The 9,187-nt window shown below is 37.0% G+C and overlaps 1 pseudogene; it reads left to right on the top strand.

Moving 5' to 3' along the window:
• The first annotated feature begins 866 nt into the window (after positions 1-866).
• On the top strand, positions 867-5,057 carry LOC130465867 (uncharacterized; annotated as a pseudogene).
• The last annotated feature ends 4,130 nt before the right edge of the window (positions 5,058-9,187 follow it).

Here is a 9,187-nt window from a genome sequence, read left to right as displayed (position 1 = left end):
TGGGAAAAAGTATTCAAAAAATGATTTTCGAATAAAGTTTTCAAGGAAAAAATAATGTTCGAATAAAAAATAAATAAATCCGAGTCTAGACTAGGCTATGCCAGAGTACAATCTGAATCCTAAGTCTTAGTTGTCTTATCCATAGAATCGGTCCTAATGCTTGGTGTCGTTCTGCAAGTTAAAAGGTTAAACCATATTGAGTCTCCCTTCCTAACATTTAAATCAATAAGCACCCATATGTAATTGTCATCCACTAGTAGAAAAAACCCCTGTTGCAGCCCCCTTGTTGCAGCGTACATGTATAAATACGCTTCAACAACCAGTCGGTCAACGCGGGTCAAACCCTTTAAAGGGTTATCGCAGCGTACATTTTAGTTGTTCGCAGCAAATGTATTTGTTGCAGCGTACAAAATAAAAGCCCGCAGCAACAACCCGACTTTATTGCAGCGTACATGTTATTGCCCGCTGCAACAAGTCCGCGTTTCAAAATTTTTTACTTTCCTAGGTTGCAACAAACCGCGCTCAAACGAGCGGGATCAAACGTACGTTGTTCCTTCTCTTCTAGCTCCAAGCTTTTTCCCTTAAACAAATATCCAAGAAGCCGTCGAACTCAGCCCTGCGTCGCCGTCGAACTCAGCCCTGCGTCGCCGTCGAACCCAAGCGTTGCTCAGCCCTGCGTCGCTGTCTTCGCCGGTGTGTGGTGTTCTCGCCTCATCTCCCCCATCCCGTTCAATTCTCGCGCGGCCTGTCACTGAAAGATATATTCTTGGTCGGCCGGGGGTTCAGCATCTCCCCGTCGCGTCGTGGTTCCGGTGGTTTCTGTATGGTGTGTTCAATTTCTATTTTCGTTTTTTATTTTCGTTTTCAGATTAGGGTTCAATTTTAGTTTTTGATTTTCGTTTTCAGATTAGGGTTCAATTTTAGGTTTATGATTGACAAAATCACATAGTTTTGAGTTCGATGATTTATGGGTTTCTTAGGGTTTGTTCAAATGATGTTTATGGGGATAAAGTCATAGCAACCAGTGCAGTGTTTGGCACAGAAATCTGGCCGGCTGCTGAGTATGGTAGAACCATGTATACCATCCGTCAGAGGATTGGTCCTCTCTTCATGAAAATGCAGAAGCGCTTTGGAAACCTTGATTATGCTGGTGAGTTGTCTGAGAAGGATATTATTCGCGCTGAAAGGAATTCTGGTTTTATCAGTGACCGTGTCAGAGAGATTCAAGTAAGCCAACCCAACCTCTCACCACACTACTTAGTACCTATATCATCTATTCATCTGTAAACTTATATTACAGTTTTTATTTCTTTGCAGCGCCAAAATTACCAGAGAAAGATGGAGACTAAAGAAAGTAGGGAAAAGGACCTCCGGGAAGGCCTCCAACTTTACAAGTATTTATCAATCCATTCTTCTGTTTGCTGTTACTCAGCTGTTTAATTATGTTATTTCATCTTCTTTAATTTTCTTGTTTTTTATAACATCAAAGGAGCGGAAAATACGAGGAAGCACGAGAAAAGTTTGAATCTGTTCTAGGTTCTAGGCCTACTCCAAATGAAGCTTCAGTGGCTAGTTACAATGTTGCTTGTTGCTATTCTAAGCTTAATCAGGTATTACTCGTCTCCCTCAATCCTCTTCTTCCTCAGTTATTTTCTACTTTGGTTATTATGGGATATCCAATTATGAGTACCCTGGTTGATGTGCTGACAATTATTTTTGTAACACAATCGAGCCTGAAATAATTAATACCCTGTATTCCGTGGGTTTAGTCGAGATAACAATGTAATTTGATTAGGAACTGCATTGTGTCCTGAAGATTTAGGGTTGTGAGTCACGATTAAAGAAATTAAGTTAAGATGTATGTTTGCATTAAAGGTTGTTGTTGACTTCTTAATTTATATGTAGAGAATAAGTCAATCAGACATGTATGGCATGATTAATTTTCTAAAGTTAATGTAAACTTGTTTTCTTGCAGGCTATCACTTCTACTGGGACAAAGAAGGGCGAGTTGTTTTTGGCTGATGTCAGCACTAAGTTGACAAACAAGAATATTACCACCGATGTGAAAGTTGATACCAACTCCAATGTGAGTTTGTTTATTTGTATTACTACGAATTGATTCTATGATACATTACGGTTTCATTGGTTTATAGGTTTTTATAATTGGTAATTGTGTAAAATTTGGTGACAGATAGCATTGCTTTCTATGAACATCTTGTTTTACATAATTGGAATCTATTGTAATCTGATTCCAACTTCTTTGCTGTTTCCGTCTTCCGCTCCTAGCTTTTCACCACCATTACGTTGATGAACCTGCCCCTGGCTTGAAGGCTATTTTTAGTTTTCGTGTTCCTGATCAGAGATCTGGCAAGGTACCATACAATTATCTTTCTAGTATTTTCTTACCTAAAGAGGCATGGTTCAAGATACTACGGGATAATGGTTCTAATTTGTGGAGTATAAATTATGTTAACAGGTTGAGCTTCAGTATTTGCATGAGTATGCTGGCATCAGCACAAGCCTTGGTTTGACAGCAAACCCCATTGTCAACTTTTCTGGTGTTTTTGGAAACAGTACTCTTGCTTTGGGTACTGACCTCTCATTTGACACTGCTTCTGGAAACTTCACCAAATGCAATGCTGGGCTGAGCTTTACTAATGATGATCTCATTGCATCTGTGAATGTGTAAGTAGTTTTTGTTATACTAATCAGCAGATTATCACTTTGGTATATCCATGTGCAACATTTAATTGCTGTTCAGAAATTAAAGAAAGAGAATCACTCCTATTCTCATTTAACAATTTTCATATTGGTAATTCATATTATCTCTATATGCGTGTATCCTAGAAATAAATTTGGATTCTGCTTGTCGAAAACTACTTAATAATGTTCTAATCTTTCACCTTTGGCTGTTGTTGAGTGTATCATTTGAAAGCTGGATACTGGATATACATTTCTGATACACTTGTGATTTTGTTTACTTTTGGGTACTGCAGGAACGACAAACTGGACATCTTTATACTCATTTCAATCTATTTATTCACATTTAAGGCTTATTGGGTCGTTATAGGTCATATTAAGGCTAAAATGAAGCATTTTCCCTCCCAACTTTGAACTAAAGAACCTAAGGACTCATTTTATACTTATTACATGTTTAATATGAATAGTTTTAACTTTCTAACACTCATTCCAATCTACTTATGCAAATTTAAGGCTTGTTTGGTCGTTATAGGTCATATTAGGCTAAAATGAGGCTTTTTTGCTCCCAAATATGAAATAAAGAACCTTAGGACTCATTTTAAACATATTAAATGTTTTATATGATTAGTTTTAACTTTACAAGACTTAATCCAATCTATTTATGCACATTCATGACTTCTTTGGCCGTTATAGGTCATATTTAGGCTAAAATGACATTTTCGCTCCCAACTTTGATCTAACGAACTTAAAAACTAATTTCAAACTTATTACATGATTCATATGATTATTTTTAACTTTCTAGGACTCATTCCAATCCATTTATGCACATTTAAGGCTCATTGTGTCGTTATAGGTCATATTTAGGCTAAAATGACATTTTCGCTCCCAACTTTGAACTTAAGAACCTAATGACTCATTTTAAACTTATTATCTGATAAATATGCTTAGTTTTAAGTTTCTAAGACTTATTCTAATCTACTTATACCCATTTAATGCTTGTTTGATAGTTATAGGTCATATTTAGGCTAAAATGAGGCATTTTCGCTCCTAACTTTAAAATAAAGAACCTAAGCACTCATTTTAAACTTAATACATGTTTAATATGCATAATTTTAACTTTATAAGACTCGTTCCAATCTATTTATGCACCTTTAAGGCTCATTAGGTCGTTGTAGGTCATATTTAGGCTAAAATGACATTTTCGCTCCCAACTATGAACTAAAGAACCTAAGGACTCATTTTAAACCTACTAAATGTTTTATATTCTAGTTTTAACTTTCTAGGACTTATTCCAATCCATTTATGCACATTTAAGGCTCATTGTGTCGTTATAGGTCATATTTAGGCTAAAATGACATTTTCGCTCCCAACTTTGAACTTAAGAACCTAATGACTCATTTTAAACTTATTATATGATAAATATGCTTAGTTTAAGTTTCTAAGACTTATTCTAATCTGTTTATGCACATTTAATGCTTGTTTGATAGTTATAGGTCATATTTAGGCTAAAATGAGGCATTTTCGCTCCTAACTTTAAAATAAAGAACCTAAGCACGCATTTTAAACTTAATACATGTTTAATATGCATAATTTTAACTTTATACGACAAGTTCCAATCCATTTATGCATATTTAAGGCTCATTGTGTCGTTTTAGGTCATATTTAGGCTAAAATGACATTTTCGCTCCCAACTTTGAACTTAAGAACCTAAGGACTCATTTTTAAATTATTATATGATTAATAAGCTTAGTTTTGAGTTTCTAGGACTTATTCTAATCTACTTATACCCATTTAATGCTTGTTTGATCGTTATAGGTCATATCTAGGCTAAAATAAGGCATTTTCGCTCCCAACTTTAAAATAAAGAACCTAAGGACTCATTTAAAACTTATTACATGTTTAATATGCATAATTTTAACGATCTAAGACTCGTTCCAATCTATTTATGCACCTATAGGCTCATTGGGTCGTTATAGGTCATATTTAGGCTAAAATGACATTTTCGCTCCTAACTTTGAACTAAAGAACCTAAGGACTCATTTTAGACTATTAGGACATTGTCATTAGTTTCTTGAATGTTAAAATGTGATATTTAATTTGTATTTAATCTAATGTTTAATTTAAATTTCTGTTTTTGTAAAGGTCTACACTCCGAGGATTGCGCCTTATGCGAGGAATTTGATGTGGTTCGTGAGCAATGGGCTAAGTTTTTTACCAACAAGTATTTATTATTGGCTTTAGCGCGCTTGATCGAGTTGGTTTAGTTGTTATAGAATAAATTTTATATTAAAATGTATGTTTATGTTGAAATTGGAACATATATTTAAATGTAATATGTGCACTTTGGTTTTGGGATATATAGTATACAAAACTCCAGTTGTTGTTTTTATATTTGTTATACAGGTTGCGTTATTCTATTATTGTTTTGACAGGTTTCTATATTTGGTGCAAGGCACTCTACGTATCCCTAAACAAAATTAGGATTTTCCCCCCAAAAGTGCTTTTTTGCAGCGTACATATATGTTGTACGCTGCAACAAGGGAAAAAAATTTCGCAAAAATTCAGACTTGTTGCAGCGTACAAATAAATGTACGCTGCAAAAAATTGAGTAATTAAGACTTGTTGCAGCGTACAAATAAATGTACGCTGCAAAAAGTTGAGTCTTTTGCAGCGTACATATATATGTACGCTGTAACAAGTCCAAAATTTTGCCAAATTTTTGGCACTTGTTGCAGCGTACATCTAAAAGCCCGCTGCAACAAATCACTTTTTGCAGCGAACATTGTACGCTGCAACAAGTTCAGACTTGTTGCAGGCCCCCCAGTTGCAGCATACGATGTACGCTGCAACAGGGGTCTAAAAGCCCGCTGCAATAAGGGTTTTTTCTACTAGTGATCCCTTGCTAAGAATCTACGGCCTCAATACTCTCTCTCACGAATAAAAATAATATATTATAGTATTTGCAAAATGGAAACAGTCACATTCTGAAAATCATTCCCCCATAGTCGCACAACCCCCAAAGTGGACCTAAGGTGTCAATACCATTAGCAAGAATTAATGGCCTCAAGGCTTATGATCACATTGGGTCACGACTATCATAGTCCTCTCGAGCCACTCGCTCCTTGAAATACTACTAAGTACGGACTAAAATATTTTCCATGAATGCAACATGACGAACCATGAAAATACCCAAATCGGCATACCATAAGGCTACCATTGGGGTAAAGCAATACACACTAAGAGGGAAGCCGCACTAATGATTCTAGTCTTGCAAAAATAAAAATTCGATCTCCCCAACTAACTACCTTGCCAACATTAAGCAAAATGGAGCATGACGAATGAACACCCCAGGGTTAAAATCTAAAGTGTCAACCAACGAAAGTTATGGTCCAATTAGCCTAAGTCTGAGAGTCGCTTGGTCAAGTATTGTAGGCTTACGCCACGTCATTATTTTGAGTCTAGGCCACCTCCTTGTACTCATACACGGGTTATAATCAGAAAGATTAATGAAAGTTCGAGTCTAAATCACAATTTCCAATTAAACCCCAGAAACTGGAGTCTGAAAAGAAACAAAAAAATTATTTTCGATGTAATTCTTTCGTTAAATTTCAATGAAGTAAAAACGACATTTTGAATCTACGCTATTTGCACATTTTAAGAAACGACTAAATACGCTTGCAAAGTGAGACGATTTAAAGGTCCACCCTAGGCCTGCTAAAATTAAAGGTCCACCCTAGGCCCGCTAAAATTAAAGGTCCACTAAAGGCCTACTAAACGAGGCTCACTCAGTCTCGCCTCGTGACTAAAAGACCACAACCATCTACCTTTTAGCCTAAATTAAAAATTGAAGGATTTATGTTGGGGAGAAATCCCAAGCAAAAAGAAAGAAAAAATAGAAAGAGAAAAGGGAGAGCGAAAAGAGCGAGCCATGAAATACTTAGCCCGTACCTCCCAAAGTGCGAAATTTACCCAAGTAAACGAAGGAAAAGAATTGAGTTAACCAATCCAAATCATAAAGTTCTACGATGTCTACCATTTCCAATCCTTATGTTCTTAGACGCCTTCGCTCTGGGGCCCCTGCTCAGCTCATTTAACCCATCCATATTCTCATTGCCATAACCCAAGAAACCATTACCTCGACTCTTGGTCCTGAACTTGTCGTCAACTACAAACCACGTAGGGCCATTGACACGTGCGTCATACCCATTATTTCCAAAACCTGCTCTTACACCACCATTAGTATAATGGCCATATAATTTATTTGGATACATCCTTGAGCCGTCCCCATACTACTCATTGGCCTAGGTTGATGTAAACTCATGACACTAGCACGAGACTGCAAATTGTGAGTCCTAGCAGATGTAATCCTCATGCTTGACTAATACTTATACAAATTATCCTATCGCATTCAACCCATCTTTCAAATCGTCTTGAGTCACGAATAAAAAAAAGAAGACAAATGAAAAGTACAAAAAAAAAATAATAATAATAAAAGCAAACTTTGCAAAGCGCCTTCAAAAGTTCGTCTAAAAAGAAAAAGAAGCATTTAGCGCACCAAAAAAGATTCGCCCAGAAATCATTGTCAGCGCCCAAAGCTGGGCGCCGAAATCTTTAACGCCCCAGCCTGGGCGCTGATTCTCTCTGCCTGCCAAATTTTGTCCAGAAGTGCTCGTCATTTTATCCGCACATGCACGGAAAAATAACGAACACTTGGAGGGGTACAACACGTATTCAGATATACGTACCACCAAAAAAATACATGTACTCAAAAAAATATAAAACAAATTTTTGGCAGCAGATTAAAATAATAATAATCTTCACTTATTCTACCGTTTCAAATAATATGTTTCCACCTCATAACGTACTTGTTTAAAATCGGCATTCTAAGAAACCATTTTCTGGCTAAGAACTACGCAAGACCTGATTCCAAATTAAATCTATTTAAGGCGGATATGTAGGCAATCCATGATTCAGTCCAACCAATTTGCAAAAATATTAAAGCCTATAGAAAAACAAGAATAAAAAATAGAAGTCCCTTATTGAAATTTAATTACTTGCAACCCAAGTCGAAAGAAAAATTTAAGTCAAAGGAAGAATCCAAGTCATCAAGATGCCAAAACGAGCACACATCGAAAAATAATAAGGGCACGTACCCTTGCCAGAAGGAGCACTCACACCCCTAGGCACTTAGCCAAGACTCAAAAGATCGCTTTGCCTCAATTGAATGGGGGCTAGCGCAAGCGTCCATGACCTCTAAAGTACTCGACTTGACCCTCCCTAAAGTGAACTAACTCACTTAAAGACCTTCTTTCACCACTAGACATAGTCGTTCGCTTAAAGACCTTCTTTCACCACTAGACACAGTCATAATCGCCAACAAGTAGTAAAGGCAGTAAGCTTGCAATAAAGAGGATTATTCTACGGCATCGCCCCACCGTTCCTTCAAACTCAGGGCACCCGTTCATGGTAATTCAAATGCTTGCGAATCCCCTTTGAAACAAAACAGACATTGTCAATAGGATTTGGCACTTAACCAAGGCTCACCCTACTCAGACATATGACACGGGCATCTAAAATTGAAATCTGAAAGCATCATTAATGGGAAGACATAATAGCAACTGGGGGCTAAAAGATTGAAATGAAAGAACTAGGGAAAGAAATAAGTATACCTTGACCTTTTGTACAGACCTACACCAAGTAAATCTAAGTCAATTTGAAATTGGTTTATATTCCCGCAATTCTGGAAAAGATGGCCCTAAAAGCCCAAAACATGTGCCAAACGGGCACAAGTATATCTTGACGCCTGCACCTTGGCTTCCAGCAAATCCTTAGACAGCATTCCAAAAATCGTAACAGTATTTTGATTCACTCATGTAATCCTGTACGAACCCTTCTATAAGTCAACTTACTTAGGACACCTCGGATTGTACACAGTAGGATTCGGATTTTAAGTAATTTTCAAATAATTTTCAAAGACTTTTTCGAACATAATAAAGTGTCGTTGGTTTAAGCTAAGTATGCGTTTATCTCAATGTTGCAAGTGAGTCGAAAGATTTCCAAACATGGTTATGGGTAAAGAAAGGCACCTAGCTTTTGGTCAAGGCACACCTCAACATGTGACTACCTTGACCATGGCAATGTCGCACAATACGACATTTACAAGGGAAGTAGCAAATCACTACTCAAACATACCTCGCACTAAACGAGTCTGGTTCAAACTATTCATGATCCATGTCACCATGAATGCATAAAGGCGTATGCAAAGCATCATAGCACCAAGCCCATCCCGTAGCTACAGTTGGAGGCTTGAGAAAAACACTCTAAAAATGCTCGAAATAACGATTTTATCGCAAATTCTCGACGCTAATGCTATACATATGTCATAGGGGCACAATCCTAAGCTTTAATCGCGTAAAACGAACCTTAGAATGGCTACAACCCCTCCCAAATTCTAAGCGCTACTTAGAATATATAAAGTCACCCCACT

The sequence above is a fragment of the Spinacia oleracea genome, chromosome 1 (genome assembly GCF_020520425.1).
Source record: "Spinacia oleracea cultivar Varoflay chromosome 1, BTI_SOV_V1, whole genome shotgun sequence".
Classification (NCBI taxonomy): Eukaryota; Viridiplantae; Streptophyta; class Magnoliopsida; order Caryophyllales; family Amaranthaceae; genus Spinacia; species Spinacia oleracea.
Note: the sequence above shows the minus strand (reverse complement) of the source record. Positions and strands in the feature narration are given on the sequence as shown.